Source organism: Triticum aestivum, chromosome 3A (genome assembly GCF_018294505.1).
Source record: "Triticum aestivum cultivar Chinese Spring chromosome 3A, IWGSC CS RefSeq v2.1, whole genome shotgun sequence".
NCBI classification, from domain to species: Eukaryota; Viridiplantae; Streptophyta; class Magnoliopsida; order Poales; family Poaceae; genus Triticum; species Triticum aestivum.
This window is the reverse complement of record NC_057800.1, coordinates 110,961,527-110,980,729: the sequence shown is the minus strand read 5'-3', so window position 1 is coordinate 110,980,729 and position 19,203 is coordinate 110,961,527.

Genomic DNA, 19,203 nt, shown 5'->3' with positions numbered 1-19,203 from the left:
TTTAGTCTTACTCAACTTCACACCTTGTAACAAAGGCAAGAACTCCTTCTTTGACTGTTCCGTTTTGAACTACTTCAAAAACTTGTCAAGGTATGTACTCATTGATCTATCTCTATAGATCTTGATGCTCAATATGTAAGCAGCTTCACCGAGGTCTTTCTTTGAAGAACTCCTTTCAAACATTCATTTATGCTTTGAAGAATAATTCTACATTATCTCCGATCAACAATATGTCATTCACATATACTTATCAGAAATGTTGTAGTGCTCCCACTCACTTTCTTGTAAATACAGGCTTCACTGCAAGTCTGTATAAAACTATATGCTTTGATCAACTTATCAAAGCGTATATTCCAACTCCGAGATGCTTGCACCAGTCCATAGATGGGTCGCTAGAGCTTACATATTTTGTTAGTACCTTTAGGATTGACAAAACCTTCTAGTTGCATCATATACAACTCTTCTTTAATGAATCCATTAAAGAATGCAGTTTTGTTTATCCATTTGCCAGATTTCATAAAATGCGGCAATTGCTAACATGATTTGGACAGACTTAAGCATAGGTACGAGTGAGAAACTCTCATCGTAGTCAACACCTTGAACTTGTCGAAAACCTTTTTGCGACAATTCTAGCTTTGTAGATAGTAACACTACTATCAGTGTCCGTCTTCCTCTTGAAGATCCATTTAATCTCAATGGCTCGCCGATCAATGAGCAAGTCAATCAAAGTCCATACTTTGTTCTCATACATGGATCTCATCTCAGATTTCATGGCCTCAAGCCATTTCGCGGAATATGGGCTCATCATCGCTTCCTCATAGTTCGTAGGCTCGTCATGGTCAAGTAACATGACCTCCAGAACAGGATTAGCATACCACTCTGGTGCGGCTCTCACTCTGGTTTACCTACGAGGTTCGGTAGTAACTTGATCTGAAGTTACATGATCATCATCATTAGCTTCCTCACTAATTGGTGTAGTAGTCACAGGAACAGATTTCTGTGATGAACTACTTTCCAATAAGGGAGCAGGTACAGTTACCTCATCAAGTTCTACTTTCCTCCCACTCACTTCTTTCGAGAGAAACTCCTTCTCTAGAAAGGATCCATTCTCAGCAATGAATAACTTGCCTTCGGATCTGTGATAGAAGGTGTACCCAACAGTTTCTTTTGGGTATCCTATGAAGATTTACTTCTCCAATTTGGGTTCGAGCTTATCATGTTGAAACTTTTTCACATAAGCATCACAGTCCCAAACTTTAAGAAATGACGGCTTAGGTTTCTCGCCAAACCATAGTTCATACGGTGTCATCTCCACGGATTTAGATGGTGTCCTATTTAACGTGAATGTAGCTGTCTCTAATGCATAACCCAAAACGATAGTGGTAGATCGGTAAGAGACATCATAGATCATACTATATCTAATAAAGTACGGTTATGACGTTCGGACACACCATTACACTATGGTGTTCCAGGTGGCGTGAGTAGTGAAACTATTTCACATTGTTTTAACTGAAGACCAAACTCGTAACTCAAATATTTTACTTATGCGATCATATCATAGAAACTTTTGTTTTTGTTACGATGATTCTCTACTTCACTCTGAAATTCTTTGAACTTTTCAAATGTTTCAGACTTGTGTTTCATCAAGTAGATATACTCATATCTGCTCAAATTATCTGTGAAGATCAGAAAATAATGATACCTGCCACGAGCCTCAATATTCATCGGACCACATACATCAGTATGTATGATTTCCAACAAATCTTTTGCTTGCTCCATTGTTCCGGAGAACGGAGTCTTAGTCATCTTGCCCATGAGGCATGGTTCGCAAGCATCAACTGATTCATAATCAAGTGATTCCAAAAGCCCATCAGCATGGATTTTCTTCATGCGCTTTACACCAATATGGCCTAAATGGTAGTGCCACAAATAAGTTGCACTATCATTATTAACTTTGCATCTTTTGGCTTCAATATTATGAAAATGTGTATCACCACGATCGAGATCCAACAAACCATTTTCATTGGGTGTATGACCATAGAAGGTTTTATTCATGTAAACAGAACAACAATTATTCTCTAACTTACATGAATAATTGTATTGCGATAAACATGATCCAATCATATTCATGCTCAATACAAACACTAAATAAAATTTATTTTAGGTTCAACACTAATCCCGAAAGTATAGGGAGTGTGCGATGATGATCATATCAATCTTGGAACCACTTCCAATACACATCGTCACTTCACCCTTAACTAGTCTCTATTCATTCTGCAACTCCCGTTTCGAGTTACTATTCTTAGCAACTGAACTAGTATCAAATACTGAGGGGTTGCTATAAACACTAGTAAAGTACACATTAATAACATGTATATCAAATATATCTATGTTCACTTTGCCATCCTTCTTATCCGCCAATTACTTGGGGTAGTTCTGCTTCCAGTGACCAGTTCCTTTGTAGTAGAAGCACTTAGTCTCAGGCTTAGGTCCAGACTTGGGTTTCTTCACTTGAGCAGCAACTTGTTTGTCATTCTTCTTGAAGTTCCCCTTCTTCCCTTTGCCCTTTCTCTTGAAACTAGTGGTCTTGTAAACCATCAACACTTGATGTTTTTCTTGATTTCTACCTTCGCAGTTTTTTGCATCACGAAGAGCTTGGGAATCATTTTTGTTATCCCTTGCATATTATAGTTCATCACGAAGTTCTACTAACTTGGTGATGGTGACTAGAGAATCCTGTCAATCACTATTTTATCTATAAGATTAACTCCCACTTGATTCAAGCGATTGTAGTACCCAGACAATCTGAGCACATGCTCACTGCTTGAGCTATTCTCTTCCATCTTTTAGTTATAGAATTTGTTGGAGACTTCATATCTCTCAACTCAGGTATTTAATTGAAATATTAACTTCAACTCCTGGAACATCTCATATGGTCCATGACGTTCAAAACGTTTTTGAAGTCCCGATTCTAAGCTGTTAAGCATGGTGCACTAAACTATCAAGTAGTCATCATATTGAGCTAGCCAAACGTTCATAACATCTGTATCTGCTCCTGCAATAGGTCTGTCACCTAGCGGTGCATCAAGGACATATTTCTTCTATGCAGCAATGAGGATAAACCTCAGATCACGGATCCAATCCGCATCATTGCTACTAACATCTTTCAACTTAGTTTTTCTCTAGGAACATATCAAAAATAAAACAGGGGAGCTAAAGGCGAGCTATTGATCTACAACATAGATATGCTAATACTACCAGGACTAAGTTCATGATAAATTAAAGTTCAATTAATCATATTATAAGAACTCCCACTTAGACAGAGATGGGGTAGTTTCAATAGTTCAATTAATCATATTATAAGAACTCCCACTTAATCACGGGTCCATATCAACTAAACCATGTCCGATCATCACGTGAGATGGAGTAGTTTCAATGGTGAACATCACTATGTTGATCATATCTACTATATGATTCACACTCGACCTTTCGGTCTCCGTGTTCCAGGCCATATCTGTTATATGCTAGGCTCGTCAAGTTTAACCTGAGTATTCCGCGTGTGCAACTGTTTTGCACCCGTTGTATTTGAACGTAGAGCCTATCACACTCGATCATCACGTGGTGTCTCAGCACGAAGAACTTTTGCAACGGTGCATACTCAGGGAGAACACTTATACTTTGATAATTTAGTGAGGGGTCATCTTATAATGCTACCTTCAATCAAAGCAAGATAAGATGCATAAAAGATAAACATCACATGCAATCAATATAAGTGATATGATATGGCCATCATCATATTGTACTTGTGATCTCCATCTCCGAAGTACCGTCATGATCACCATCGTCACCGGCGCGACACCTTGATCTCCATCGTAGCATCGTTGTCGTCTCGCCAATCTTATGCTTCCACGACTATCGCTACCGCTTAGTGACAAAGTAAAGCATTACAGCGCGATCGTATTCCATATAATAAAGCGACAACCATATGGTTCCTGCCAGTTGCCGATAACTCGGTTACAAAACATGATCATGTCATACAATAAAATTTAGCATCATGTCTTGACCATATCACGTCACAACATGCCCTGCAAAAACAAGTTAGACGTCCTCTACTTTGTTGTTGCAAGTTTTACGTGGCTGCTACGGGCTTAGCAAGAACCGTTCTTACCTACGCATCAAAACCACAACGATAGTTTGTCAAGTTGGTGCTGTTTTAACCTTCGCAAGGACCGGGCGTAGCCACACTTGGTTCAACTAAAGTTGGAGAAACTGACACCCGCCAGCCACCTATGTGCAAAGCACGTTGGTAGAACCAGTCTCGCGTAAGCGTACGCGTAATGACGGTCTGGGCCGCTTCATCCAACAATACCGCCGAACCAAAGTATGACATGCTGGTAAGCAGTATGACTTATATCACCGACAACTCACTTGTGTTCTACTCGTGCACAACATCAACGCATAAAACCTAGGCTCGGATGCCATTGTTGGGGAACATAGTAATTTCAAAAAAATTCCTACACACACGCAAGATCATGGTGATGCATAGCAACGAGAGGGGGAGTGTCGTCCACGTACCCTCGTAGACCGAAAGCGGAAGCATTAGCACAACGCGGTTGATGCAGTCGTATGTCTTCACGATCCGACCGATCAAGTACCGAACGCACGGCACCTCCGAGTTCAGCACACGTTCAGCCCGATGACGTCCCTCGAACTCCGATCCAGCCGAGTGTTGAGGGAGAGTTTCGTTAGCACAACGGCGTGGTGACGATGTTGATGTTCTACCGACGCAGGTCTTCGCCTAAGCACCGCTACAGTATTATCAAGGTGGACTATGGTGGAGGGGGGCACCGCACACAGCTAAGAGACGATCAACTTGATCAACTTGTGTGTCTAGAGGTGCCCCCCTGCCCATGTATATAAAGGAGCAAGGGGGGAGGCGGCCGGCCTAGGAGGAGGGCGCGCCAAGGGGGGAGTCCTACTCCTACCGGGAGTAGGACTCCTCCTTTCCTTGTTGGAGTAGGAGAGAAGGAAAGAGGAGGAGAGGGAGAAGGAAAAGGGGGCTGCACCCCTTGTCCAATTCGGACCAGAGGGGGCACAGGCCTCCTTCCTTTTGGCCTCTCTCCTCTATTCCCGTATGGCCCAATAAGGCCCATATACTCCCCGGCGAATTCCCGTAACTCTACAGTACTCCGAAAAATACCCGAATCACTCAGAACCTTTCCGATGTCCGAATATAGTCGTCCAATATATCGATCTTTATGTCTCGACCATTTCGAGACTCCTCGTCATGTCCCCGATCTAATCCGGGACTCCGAACTCCTTCGGTACATCAAAACTCATAAACTCATAATATAACTGTCATCGAAACCTTAAGCGTGCGGACCCTACGGGTTTGAGAACAATGTAGACATGACCGAGACACGTCTCCGGTCAATAACCAATAGCGGAACCTGGATGCTCATATTGGCTCCCACATATTCTACGAAGATCTTTATCGGTCAAACCGCATAACAACATACGTTGTTCCCTTTGTCATCGGTATGTTACTTGCCCGAGATTCGATCGTCGGTATCTCAATACCTAGTTCAATCTCATTACCGGCAAGTCTCTTTACTCGTTCCATAATACATCATCTCGCAATTAACTCATTAGTTGCAATGCTTGCAAGGCTTAGGTGATGTGCATTACCGAGAGGGCCCAGAGATACCTCTCCGACAATCGGAGTGACAAATCCTAATCTCGAAATACGCCAACCCAACAAGTACCTTCGGAGACACCTGTAGAGCACCTTTATAATCACCCAGTTACATTGTGACGTTTGGTAGCACACAAAGTGTTCCTCCGGTAAACGGGAGTTGCATAATCTCATAGTCATAGAAACATGTATAAGTCATGAAGAAAGCAATAGCAACAAACTAAACGATCAAGTGCTATGCTACCGGAATGGGTCAAGTCAATCACATCATTCTCTAATGATGTGACCCCGTTAATCAAATGACAACTCATGTCTATGGCTAGGAAACTTAACCATCTTTGATTCAACGAGCTAGTCAAGTAGAGGCATAATAGTGACACTCTGTTTGTCTATGTATTCACACATGTATTATGTTTACGGTTAATACAATTCTAGCATGAATAAGAAACATTTATCATGATATAAGGAAATAAATAATAACTTTATTATTGCCTCTAGGGCATATTTCCTTTAGTCCGGCGCCCATTGGGCAACCAGAGTCTATGCCAACCCGACGACTGGCTCATCTGGTGTGCCCTAAGAACGAGATATGTGCAGCTCCTATCGGGATTTGTTGGCACATTCGGATGGTCTTGCTGGTCTTGTTTTACCATTGTCGAAATGTCTTGTAACCGGGATTCCGAGTCTGATCGGGTTGTTCTGGGAGAAGGAATATCCTTCTTTGATCGTGAGAGCTTGTGATGGGCTAAGTTGGGACACCCCTGCAGGATATAAACTTTCGAGAGACATGCCCGCGGTTATGTGGCAGATGTCCGGCGCCCCCTGCGCAACCAGGGTCTATGCCAACCCGACGTCTGGCTCATCCGGTGTGCCCTGAGAACGAGATATGTGCAGCTCCTAATGGGATTTGTCGTCACATTCGGGTGGTCTTGCTGGTCTTGTTTTACCATTGTCTAAATGTCTTGTAACCGGGATTCCGAGTCTCATAGGGTTGTTCCAGGAGAAGGAATATCCTTTGTTGATCGTGAGAGCTTGTGATGGGCTAAGTTGGGACACCCCTGCAGGGTATAATCTTTCGAGAGCCGTGTCCGTGGTTATGTGGCAGATGGGAATTTGTTAATATCCAGTTGTAGAGAACTTGACACTTGACTTAATTAAAATGAATCAACCGCGTGTGTAGCCGTGATGGTCTCTTTTTGGCGGAGTCCGGGAAGTGAACATGGTTTGGGTTATGTATGAACGTAAGTAGCTCAGGATCACTTCTTGATCACTTCTAGCTTCACGACCGTTGCATAGTTTCTCATCTTACTCTTGTACTCGTATGTTAGCCACCATATTTTGCTTAGCGCTTGCTGCAACTCCACCTCATCACCCCATCCTACCCATAAGCTTAAATAGTCTTGATCTCGCGGGTTTTGAGATTGCTGAGTCCTTGTGACTCACAGATACTATGAAAACAGTTGTAGGTGCCGATGATGCCAGTGCAGGTGATGCTACCAAATTCAAGCGGGAGTTCGATGAGGACCTTGGTCGTTACTATGTTTCTTTTCTTGATGATCAGTAGTGGAGCCCAGTTGGAACGATCCAGGATCTAGCATTTGGGGTTATCTTCTTTTTTTTTGGATTTGGCCGTAGTCGGTCTATGTGTGTACTTTGGATGATGTATGAACTTATTTGAGCATTGTGTGAAAGTGGCGATTGTAAGCCAACTCTATTATCCCTTTCTTGTTCATTACATGGGATTGTGTGAAGATGACCCTTCTTGCGACAAAACCACAATGCGGTTATGCCTCTAAGTCGTGCCTCGACATGTGGGAGATATCGCTGCATCATGGGCGTTACAGTGCTCTTCAAGGCCAACCAAATATGGTCGAATACGACCGAGGACCGCGACCACGACATAACTCATCCAGCCAGTGCGGTAAGTTTTCTATGTTCCATGGTGTATCCTCTATCCGTGCATACAAGGGAGATGTCTAAGCTTCTCCGTTTGTTTTTCAGGGTTGGATAAAGAAGGCGGAGTGGGTTCAGTGTCCGGCTCCGCTGCCCGAAAACCCAGCTATCCCACTTCTGACGAAGATGCTGGTTTCGGCGCCCTACAAAGCACCGGAGAAGAAGGCCAAGAAGAAGGACCAGGGGGCAAGGGCTGGCCTCCGCCGTAAAGGCATTTCGGAGGCGGCATCCGAGGACACCGAAACCCACTCTTCCCCTAGCGAAGACGACGAGGAGGAGGAAGAGGAAAGCCATTCTCCCCCTAAGGAGGGGAGAAAGAAGAGGGCGGCCTCCATAGATCTGGAGGCAGAAGCGTCCAAGAGGGAGAAAATCTCCCTTGCGGGCACTCTGAGTCAGACACCGACGACAGCCCCAAGTGGCGTCCCAGGCAGAAGCCCATGGCCGAATCATAAGTACTCAAAGGCATTTACGTATATCCAGCTTCCTATTTTGTGGTTTTAATACATTGAATTAAATGCTGCAGTCTGGCTCGCGTCCACCGCCAGTGATCCTCATCTTCGGGGAATTCGCTGGATCCAAATGTGATGGACAGCGAGTCGCCTCCGCTGGCCTCCTCCCCCAACACTATGGGCGATGCTGAAGTGTTGTCCCAAAGGACCCTCCCGGAACATGGAGAGGTACGGGAGACCGTAAGCAGCCTCCTTCAAAAGAAGGAGGTGTGCCTATTCCGCTGGTGTCCTCTGTCCATCCAGAGGCACCGGATAATCTCGTGGAAGCACTTCGAGGTGCTTACATTGTGGAGGAACACCGTACCCTTATGGGTACGGTGGTTGAGAAAGTTTCGTCCGCAAAAAGCAGGCTGGCTGAAGCCTACGCCAGCCTTCTAACAGACTTTAAGGTATGCGGCACAAAAGGAAATGTCGTAGTATAGATAGTAGCCCCCGAGACTCTGTCCGGCTTGCAAAAAAGCCGGCAAAGGATCAAATAATGTTTCGCATGAGACTTAATGTGTGTGTGTCACTGTGGATAAATAGGCGTCAATGCTAGTGGCGACCGCTCATTCTGCTGAAGTCTCCGAACTGAAGGAGAGGCTAGAGCAAGCCGATGCGGAGCTCGGCCGTGTCCGGAAACAATTAGAGGACAAGCAAGGTATGCAACGACCTATTCAAATTATTATGGTATGAGTTGGTATAGTACTAATCATGTTATTATGATATTTCCTAGGAGATGCGTCCGAGGTGGAATCCCTCAAGAGCGCATTGACCGCTGCCCAAAGGAAAGCGGAGAAAGCAGTAGCCGCCCGCAAAAAGCATGAGGTGAGGGTCGAGGAGGTGCAGCAGGAGCTCAAGGACGCCGTAGAGAGGTGCGAGTCCTTGGAGCGCAAGGCTGCGGACTAGGAGTCCGAACTTGCGAAGGCCCACCAAAGTGCAGAAGAAGCCCGGGTTGAAGCCCAGGTTGTTTTCCGGGAGATTCAAGAGGCCAAGCAAATTGCGGCGGGTAAGACCTTTATTATGCAGAGCAAATATGTGCAGAAAAGGTACCTCTTGCTGACCCGAATTTGGAGTTCTCCAGGAGCCTTTGCGGATATGACCCACAGTGTTGCTGATGCTGCAGAATTCTTCCGAGCCGAAGAGGGGAGCTCAATGGAGAAACTGTTCTGGTCGCAATATCTTGCGCCAAAGCATGCAGTGTTCCTCACCGATTAGCTGAAACAGCCGACCGAGCTACACAGCATGGCCGGATTGGCCATGAAGGATTTGATTATCTGTTTGTCGCCTACCGAAGCCATGCCTAGCAGCTACTTCAGGCTCGTGAAGCGGTTGGTCGATGCCTGTCCTCGGCTCGACGCCATCAAGCGATCAGTCTGCATCGAAGGTGCGCGGATGGCCTTCGCCCGTGTAAAAGTGCAGTGGGTGAAGATGAACGCCATCAAGCTCGCGACCGAAGATCCACCCGAAGGTAAGGAGCACCGCACACCTGAGCGATATTTTCCCGATGTCCTGGAGGGGGCCCGCATTGTGGAGGGCCAATGTGCGAAGGACATTATCTTGGAATGAATATATTCATGTAATTCAGTCCTGCACTTATGAGACAAAGCTTTTGTGTAAAATATATTGCTGGATTTTGTTTAAAAATATTTCCTCATGTGTGGCCGTTTGTGAAACCTGAGGGTTGGCCAGTCGTCGGCTTCAGCCCCCATGTAGGTAGTATGGGGTGTTCGGTTGGCACCAAAACGCGCTTTGATCCAAGATTTTGGTCCTTTAAGGAGGTGTTAGCGCTGCGAACCAGGCAATCGGACTATATGGCTTTATTACCCTCACTTAGCCATAGGAGTTTTACAATAAGAGTGTAGGCGCAGTCCCTAGTCAGTATTTGTCTATCCGGACTAGGGCGCTGTGAACGCCTGATCAGGTAAGAGTCGATCCTTCGTGTAAAGCGGAAAAATCGTAAGAGATTTGTACGTAGCCGCCGAGTAGCTGACCAGCTCTCGCCATATCATGACAGTCAGTTTTCGGCTTTCTCTACCGAGGTGCTTGTCCGGATGAACCAGCAGCACAATCGCAGTAGTTCTCCCTTTACTACCCTAGCGGATAACACGGAACGTAAGGTAGCAAGCACAGGAGCTGGGCAACCCAACTATTGATGAAAGACATGATTCGGAGCTGATGCATATAATGCAATATTCGGGGGGGGTTATACTATAAATAGTGTTCGGACTTGTTGTACACGTAGGAGGCTCAATAGAGCCCCTGGTGAGGTAAGTCGTGCCAAAGTGTATGGGGTAATCGACAAAAACAGTAAAATATGGATTAAGAAGTGAGACAGGACCACATAGATTGGGCCGAAGAACTCTTTCCATTATAGTCTGAATAATACGTTAAAACGTACTTGTACAGATGATGCAATAAGCAATAGGGCCATTTAACATGCCAAGACCAAGGGAAAGCTGCGGGCGGGTCCTAAAAACAGGCAAAGCGGTCTTCAAAAAGGCCATCGAAATATTCTGCCCCACGTCTATGCTGATTTCATCCTTGGTATGTTTATCCTTCGAAAGGATCGATTATCAGGCCTTAGTGAGGAGCCCGTGGGAAAGAAACCTGAAAAGGGAGAAAAAAAGAGAAGTGAAAGTATGAGTGTCCAGGTAAGGTCGAGCCGTATGTTGGACCATGATCGTGTTATGCCTCCATCTTTGCCCATGGTATTTTTAGTGCGTAGTTATGTACGCGCGGTACATATGCCGCAATTCGGTCAGGACAGAGACAGAGGCCGAATTGCTAGTCGAGCTCATGACGAGTTGGACTGTTATGGCGCGGAGTAATCCGGACTCGTTCTTGGCCACTGAATTGATGTTCTGCTTGAGAAGGCCGCCCTGTACTTTCACTGTCAGGGCTGCGGTGTGCTCCATGGTACGAAGGGAGCATTCCGTGTTTCCATTGACTGTTATAACACCGTGTGGCCCCGGCATCTTGAGTTTGAGATAGGCATAGTGTGGGACCGCATTGAAGCGAGCAAATGCGGTTCGTCCCAAGAGTGCGTGATAGCCGCTGCGGAAGGGGACAATGTAGAAGATCAAGTCTTCGCTTCAGAAGTTGTCTGGCGAACCAAAGACGACCTCCAATGTGATTGAGCCCGTGCAGCGAGCTTCTACACCTGGTATCACTCCTTTAAAGGTAGTTATTGTGGGCTTGATTCTTGAGGGATCAATGCCCATTTTCTGGACTGTGTCCTGATAAAGCAGGTTAAGGCTGCTACCGCCGTCCATAAGGACTCGCGTAAGGTGGAACCCATCAATGATTGGGTCCAGAACCAGTGCGGTTGAACCACCATGATGAATACTGGTCGGATGGGCCCTGCGATCAAAAGTGATCGGGCAGGATGACCATGGATTGAATTTTGGGGCGACTGGCTCTATCGCGTAGATGTCCCTGAGCGAGTGTTTGCACTCCCTCTTGGGGATGTGAGTAACGTATATCATGTTCACCGTTTTGACCTGTGGGGGAATTTCTTCTGCCTCCCTGTGTTCGGTGGACGGGGCTCCTCGTCATCGTCCTCACTAGGCGACCCCTTTTCCTTACGATCGGCATTTATTTTGTCGGCCTATTTAAAGACCCAACAGCTTCTGTTGGTATGATTGGCAGGCTTCTCGGGGGTGTCGTGGATCTGACACGGTCGATCGAGTACTCGGTCCAAATTGGACGAGCCCAAGTTGTTTCTTTTAAATGGCTTCTTCCGCTGACCGGACTTGGCGCCATTGAATCCGGTGTTGACCGTCGTGTCTTCGGTGTTATCACCGTTGTTCTGACGCTTATGTCTGTTGCGTCGGGGCTTGCCGTTGCTATTCCTGGCCTCAGAGGTGCCAGGTTCGCTTGCATTGTTGCTGCTACGAGCTAGACAACTATCTTCGCCCGCGCAAAAGTGGGTCATAAGTGCCATGAGGGCTGCCATGGACTTTGGCTTTTCTTGGCCGAGGTGTCGGGCGAGCCATTCATCGCGGATGCTATGTTTAAAGGCCGCTAGGGCTTTGGCATCCGGACAGTCGATGACCTGGTTCTTTTTAATTAGGAACCGAGTCTAGAATTTCCTGACCAACTCTCCGGGCTATTGAACTATGTGACTTAAGTCATCGGCATCCGGGGGTCGAACGTATGTGCCTTGGAAGTTGTCACGGAAGGCGTCTTCCAAGTCCTCCCAGCTGTTGATGGAGTTTTCTGTCAGGCTGTTTAACCAGTGCCGAGATGGTCCCTTGAGCTTTAGTGGGAGTTATTTGATGGCATGAAGATCATCACCGCGAGCCATATGAATGTGGAGAAGAAAGTCCTCAATCCATATCGCGGGATCTGTTTTTCCCTCATATGATTCGATATTCACGGGTTTAAACCCTTCTGGGAAGTCGTGCTCCATTACTTCATCAGTGATGCAGAGGGGTGTGCGGTGCCTCTGTATCTGGCCAAGTCGCGACGCAATTCGGATGGAGTCCGTATGCGGTTTTCGGCCCGGGCGTGGTTATGCCTGGCGCATCCGGCTAAGTAGCCGTCTTCGCGCATTGGGGCACGCCCCCGCGATCCATAGATCGGTCTGGTCTGACCTGCTGTGTTTTCCAATTCTTGTCGTAGGTCATACGTATATTCCCGATTTGTTGTGTCTCTGCTTTTACGGCGAGGTAGTACGGGTTGGTGTTCGGCTTGAGCCGTCGTCCTGTCCGGGCCACGTGGTGGTTGGTCAGTCGTGTTACGCGCTGTTGGGACGGGCTCTCACTACAAAAAAAATACACTTCCATGATGATACGTGTTTGTCACAGTAGGTCACGTTTTCTGTCATGCATGTACATCCATGACAAATTTATGACGGAATCAAGATAGTCATACATGTGTTGTCGTAGAAGTGTTCCATGACATTACCAAAATTATCATCACGGAAGTGTCCACTTCCATGATGATAAATCGCGCGTCACAGAAGTGCGTTCGTCAAGGGTGACCGACACGTGGCATCCACTGTAACGGAAGGTCGTTAAGCTATCGGGTCGGGTTTTGGATCCGATAACCCATTAATAGCCCCGACTAATGGGGATTTTCCACGTGTAAAATCATCATTGGCTAGAGGAAACATGTGTTGGCTCATCGCTGGGACAGATGTCATCCACTCATTGGACAGAAGGTGCCTATGATACGTCGACACGTGGAACGGCCCAATAGAGGCCCATTCCTGTGAAAAGGCCGGCCCGTTTGACTTGGTCAAAAGGTGGCGGGCCGGCCCATGGAAAGCCTGTTAACGGCCTGTTCGCATATAGCCCATTTACAGCCCGCTAACCCAAGGCCCGTGACGCCCTATTCAAATTAGGCCCAGTAGCGTCATCTGGGCCATCCAATATGATTCCAGCCCATTTTCACTTCTGGCCCATGTATGGCCCATGACGTCTTTCGGCCCATATGAGGCCCTATGTAACTCTTGGCCTATTAACGGCCCGTGGTGAAACTGGCCCGTAATGAACAATGTATCACTTTACACCCATTAACGGCCTGTGGTGAAACTGGCCCGTAAAGAACAGTGTATCACTTTATACCCATTAACGGCCCGTTATTCCGTTGGGCCATTTCCAGCCCATGTTATCTTTCGGCCTTCTCAGAGCCCATTTATTCTTGGGCTATTTTCCAGCATTCTTTTACTTACGGCCCGTTACTGTCATTTTCTGCTTGTGGGCCAAATTCAGCCCGTGGTTACAGTCGGCCCGTTTGTGTGCCATAGCGTCATCAAATACAGCCTATTAACGATGGCCCGTTATGGTCGGCCCATGAATGGACGATTCCAACTCTAGCCCGTTTACGGCCAGAATGCGGTCTGTTTGGCCCATGTTTGGCCAATCGATCATACGGCCCGTATAAGGCCCATTAATGATACGGCCTGTAGAAGGCCCATTGTTTCTACGGCCCGTAGAAGGCCCACTATTTCTATGACCCGTAGAAGGCCCACTGTTTATACGGCCCGTAGAAGGCCAACTGTTTCTACGGCCCGTAGGAGGCCCAGTGTTACTACAGTAAATATTAGCCCATGGTTATTGTGGCCTAGTTTTAAAAAATAGGTTATTGCAGCCACTAGCAAACCGCAGAAAAAGAACTACACTGACTACAAGCAAACAAATAAACAAGACAACACGGAAATAAATAAGCAAGCAACTTACACTAGGCTATCACGGCTATTAGACATATTACATCCACTGGGCATCAAAGTTCGCCACTAGCGCAAATATAGGGAACACAGCAGCATATAAACGACGCAGCAAAACAAGTCCAGAACTGAAACCACTTCAGAAGAGCTCAAGAAACAATATCCTGGGTACCCACAATGCTGGCAAGATGCTTAGCAAGCTTATTAACTTTCTCTTGTTTGGCGCTTAAGTCCTCTAGTGCTTGTTGTTGCACCAGAAAGTATGCATCTGAATTCTGCAGGGACTTCCTCAGTCCTTTGGCTTCCTGTCGCATAACATCTGATCGATGTCTTTCAACTTGAAGTTGAGACTCAAGAAGCCGAACTGATTCAAGCAACGAGTTCGAAGAGCTGGTGCCAGCAGTGGTAGCCGGTAACTCGAACACTACATCAAGACAGGACTTTGGGGTTGTCTCAGTGTCTTCAATATAGTTTTTATCAGCTTTCTTGGAGACCAACAGGGATGTCTCACTATCTTGAACCTTATCTGCATTACTTCCTTTACCATTGCATAACAGGGTACTCTTCTCCAGTATTTTATCCGCGTTCTAAAAGAGAAACAAACAAACACATCTCAGGTTTACAATGTAGTATATGAAACTCATTTTGGTAAACCAGTTCAGTAGTAAGGTGGACAGGATAACAGCATGAAGCAAACATATATCTATTTAGTATGGTCACTGTATGGTCTATATCATTCTAGTTTATGTTGCCAAATCAAGATAGATACAGTTCGAATCATATCTATTTAAGACAAAGCAGCATAGACAGAATATAAGTGTGGGAAACTACACAGCAATAACAACACTTGTAATGTGCATGGCATGAGAACATAACTGTTTATTCAATTGAAACTAAAATCAACATAGAGCAAGTTACAACAGCAAACAGCCAAACACGTTGAAGAAACAGGTTTAAAACATACATGTTGCGCCATTGGAGTTTCAATTGCATCCTTCAAATTTGAAATTAGTTGGTATCAGCAAATACAGTGATGCAAGAGCAAAGTAGTATGAACCATAGCCACGGAACCTGAGCTGAGAACAATTCTTCTTCTGCTTTAAGCGTTGACTTCGGGTTCGGAGTGGTGGTCCTCGTGATTTGGGCACTGCAGTTGCCTTACTAACTGCTCGTGTTTGGGTGCTCTGTGGTGGAGACGGTGATGTGTCAATGGGAACTGGGTGTCTATATGTTGGGGTTGGGGTTAGAAGGGGTGTAGCTGGTTCTCTGTCCAACTGGGTAGGGGTACAATCTGCATGAGTGTGGGTTATGTGTGGTGGGGATGGTTCTTCGGCAAGTACAACCATGGTTCTATCTGCATCGACAGGTAGCACGATCTTTTCTGAAGACCGTGTTTTTACTCCCACAGATACTGCCATCACTCCCTCCAATTGAAATGGCTGATAAACAAGAAAAGTAATTGAATGTACAGACATTGTAACATAGACAGGTGCAATGGATAGTAGGGAAGAAAACAGGGCATGAAATAATTCACATTTATGTTGTCTAAGCAAACAGAATAGCAGGACATAATTTCACATATATGATGGCTAATTAAACAGGATAGAATGACACAATTTCACATGTATGATGGCTAACTAAACAGGATAGAATGACATACTTCAAAATATGATGACTATGTAAACAGGATGACATGATATGACTATACGACATGTCTATTAAAGTGGTTGGCATGCCATAAATCACAAACATGCCATCGATAAAAACATGATGGCATGATATAATTCAAGGATAGAATGACATAATTTAAAATATGATGACTATGTAAACAGGATGAGATGATATAACTATATTATGTCTTTAGAAAATGAGTTGGCATGCCATAATTCAGATACATGCTGTCTATGTAAACATCATGGCATGACATAATTCAAATATATGATTTATATACTAAGGAAGTGAGCATAGGGCAATCACATATATGATGTGTCAACTAAGGAGATGGCATTCAATATTGTGTATATGATGTAAAAACTAAGCATTGCAATACAACATATGCATTATATGAGTAATATAACCCTGCCAAGTTTGAGCATACATCTCAGGGGGATAATAGGACTGGTCATCTGCCTCTGAATCCTCCTCTGAAGAGCTATCTGTAACCAGCAAGATATCTACTTTAGCAGGTAGCATTGTCTACTCTGAAGACCTTGTTTTCACTCCAGATTTCTCCATCACCAATTCAAATAGCTGATGCACAGGAAGAGCAGTTGAATATACAAACATTGTCGACAAAAGCAATGAGAAATACAAAAAAAGGATGGCATGATATAATTCACATATATGACGCTTGCCTAAACAACATGGCATTGCATAATTCACATACATACTGCCTTGCAACAAGATAACATTGCATAATTCACATATATAATGTCTTGCAACAAGATGGCATTGCATAATTCACATATATGGTAATTAGACACTAAACAGGTGGCATTCACACAAAGCATGTCTAAACTAAGCAAATGACATAGAAATGCAAGATACCATACGCACGATATGAGCAACATAACCCTGCCAAGTTAGGGCATGCACATCGGGGGGAAATATGACTTGTCATCTGTCTCTGAATCCTCCTCTGAGGAGCTATCGGTAACCAGCAAGACATGCGCTTCGTTAGATAGCATTGTCTGCTCTGAAGACCTTGTTTCCACTCCATATTTTTCCATGACCATGCCGAATGGCTGATGCACAGGAAGAGTAATTGAATGTACTAAATTGTTGACAAATTTAACACGTAATAAAAATGATGGCATGATATAATTCACATATAAGATGACTGGCTAACCAGGGTGGCATTGCAAAATTCACATATATGATGCCTGGCTAGACAAGATGGCATTGCATGATTCACATATACGATAAAGAAACTAAACAGATGGCATTGACACAAAGCATGTCTAAACTAAGCAGATGACATCTTTAATGTATACAGTAAGCAATGCAAGGCACCATATGCATGATATTACCAACATCAGCATGCCAAGTTAGAGCGAATACCTCATGGGGTAAATAGGAGTGGTCTTCTCCTTCTGAATCCCCCTCAGAACAGTTATCTTCCTCTTGATTACGATCCGAAATGGGTGGAGGGGGGGCTGCCTTTGCGCCCACCATGGAACGACGTCTACATGCAATTTTATTGCCACGCAAGGCTCGTCTCTTTTTCTCTACATGATCAGTTCCATTGTGTACAATAACTGGCATGCATAGGAATAAAACATAGTGAGATTATGTAAGGAGTGCATGCACAAATCCAGAGTGATGGTAGCAAACTGTGGATAGACCCAAAACCAATGATAGCAGGCAGATAATAGCTTTAGTTAAAAAAATACAAATAATGGCTCCTTTAATACCCCACAACCATTTAAAAACTCAAGTTTCAGCATTAGTTTGGACCTGACTCGGAGTCTAATAGGTGAAAACGATGATAATGTTGCATGTCATCATATTAAGCGACGCATAATGTAAACAGACACGGAAGAGTGCGACCTCTCTTGCGGACCCGTGTAGTCCTCAAGGTCATCTGCTCAGTTGATGATGGTAATGCAGTTGTCGTGGCTGCCGGCGGCGGGGAAGAAGATCTGAGGCGGCGAAAGACAGTCTGGAGAGCGGATCCCTACCGTGGTGAACCCTTCCATCGTTGGAGCAGCTGAGCTGGGGTGGAACACAGCGCCGCAGGAGCAGGACAAACCACACAAGGTTTTCTTTGAGACATATCTGTAACAGAAGTAATTGAGTTAGGGCTTGTTTGAATTTGAGGATTCTAACAATACAGGGATAGGAAATAGACAGGAATAGGATAGGAATGCACGTGCAAAACAGAGAATTTAAAAACACAGGATTTCTGCCAATCTGGGTGTTTGATTCACAACAATTGGAAGATCACAGGATGCAAAAAAGCATGGTGAGATTAAGTCAAACCACAAGAAAATGTACGGTTATAATGCTATTATGCTACTATCTCTTAGTCTTGTGCTTGATGAATAGGAATATGAAAAGGAGGAGAAGTGGAAATTAGAATTCCTACGGTTTTTCTTTCAAGGAGACACCAAAGGAACAAATCCTACAGTTTTCCTTTGCTCCATTCCTTTGCACCAAATTCATGAAAAGTAGTACCATAGGAAACTTTCCAATTCTGATCTTTTTCATTCACTTTTCCTTTCAAGCACTAGCGATTCTAGTAGGCAGGCTTGAGCAAGGAAAATCCTACACTAAAAAAATGTTTTCGTGCTACTTCTATTACTTTGGACCCAGGCCACTGCCATACTAGCTCAACTCTCAGGCCCATCGACAAATGCACAGCTCAAACGCACAGAGATAAATAATGATGGCGTTCAAGAGAGTCCATCACGGATAGCTAAGTTGCCTGGTACCTCACTTCTTGTCATATAGTAGGATAAAATAATCGTATTTCCCGTTACTACGAGTGCTCAGTGGACAATATATATAACATGTAGAGTAAAAAAGAGATGCAACAAGTGTACAACCTCTTTGGCGAAGCCATATCGATCTCAGCATGATTGGGTTGGCCGATGAGGATGCTCCGGCTAACTTGGCTGTCGGAGGAGGGGAAGAAGATCTTAGGCGTCTGGAGATGGAGCCCGAGGTACTGCTCCGCTGTGATGGAGGGTTTCGTCGTTGGAGCAGCTCCGGTGAGTTGTACGACGTCGAGGCTGAAGCAGGACAAGAGAGACAACGAACAATGTTAACCTGAGTGGAATTCTAATAGCATCTCCAATACATGACGTAAAATACATAACCACAAAGTGCTAGATGTAAAATACATCAGCCCCTCATCTCTGAACTTAACTGTCGAAACTGAATTTAACTGT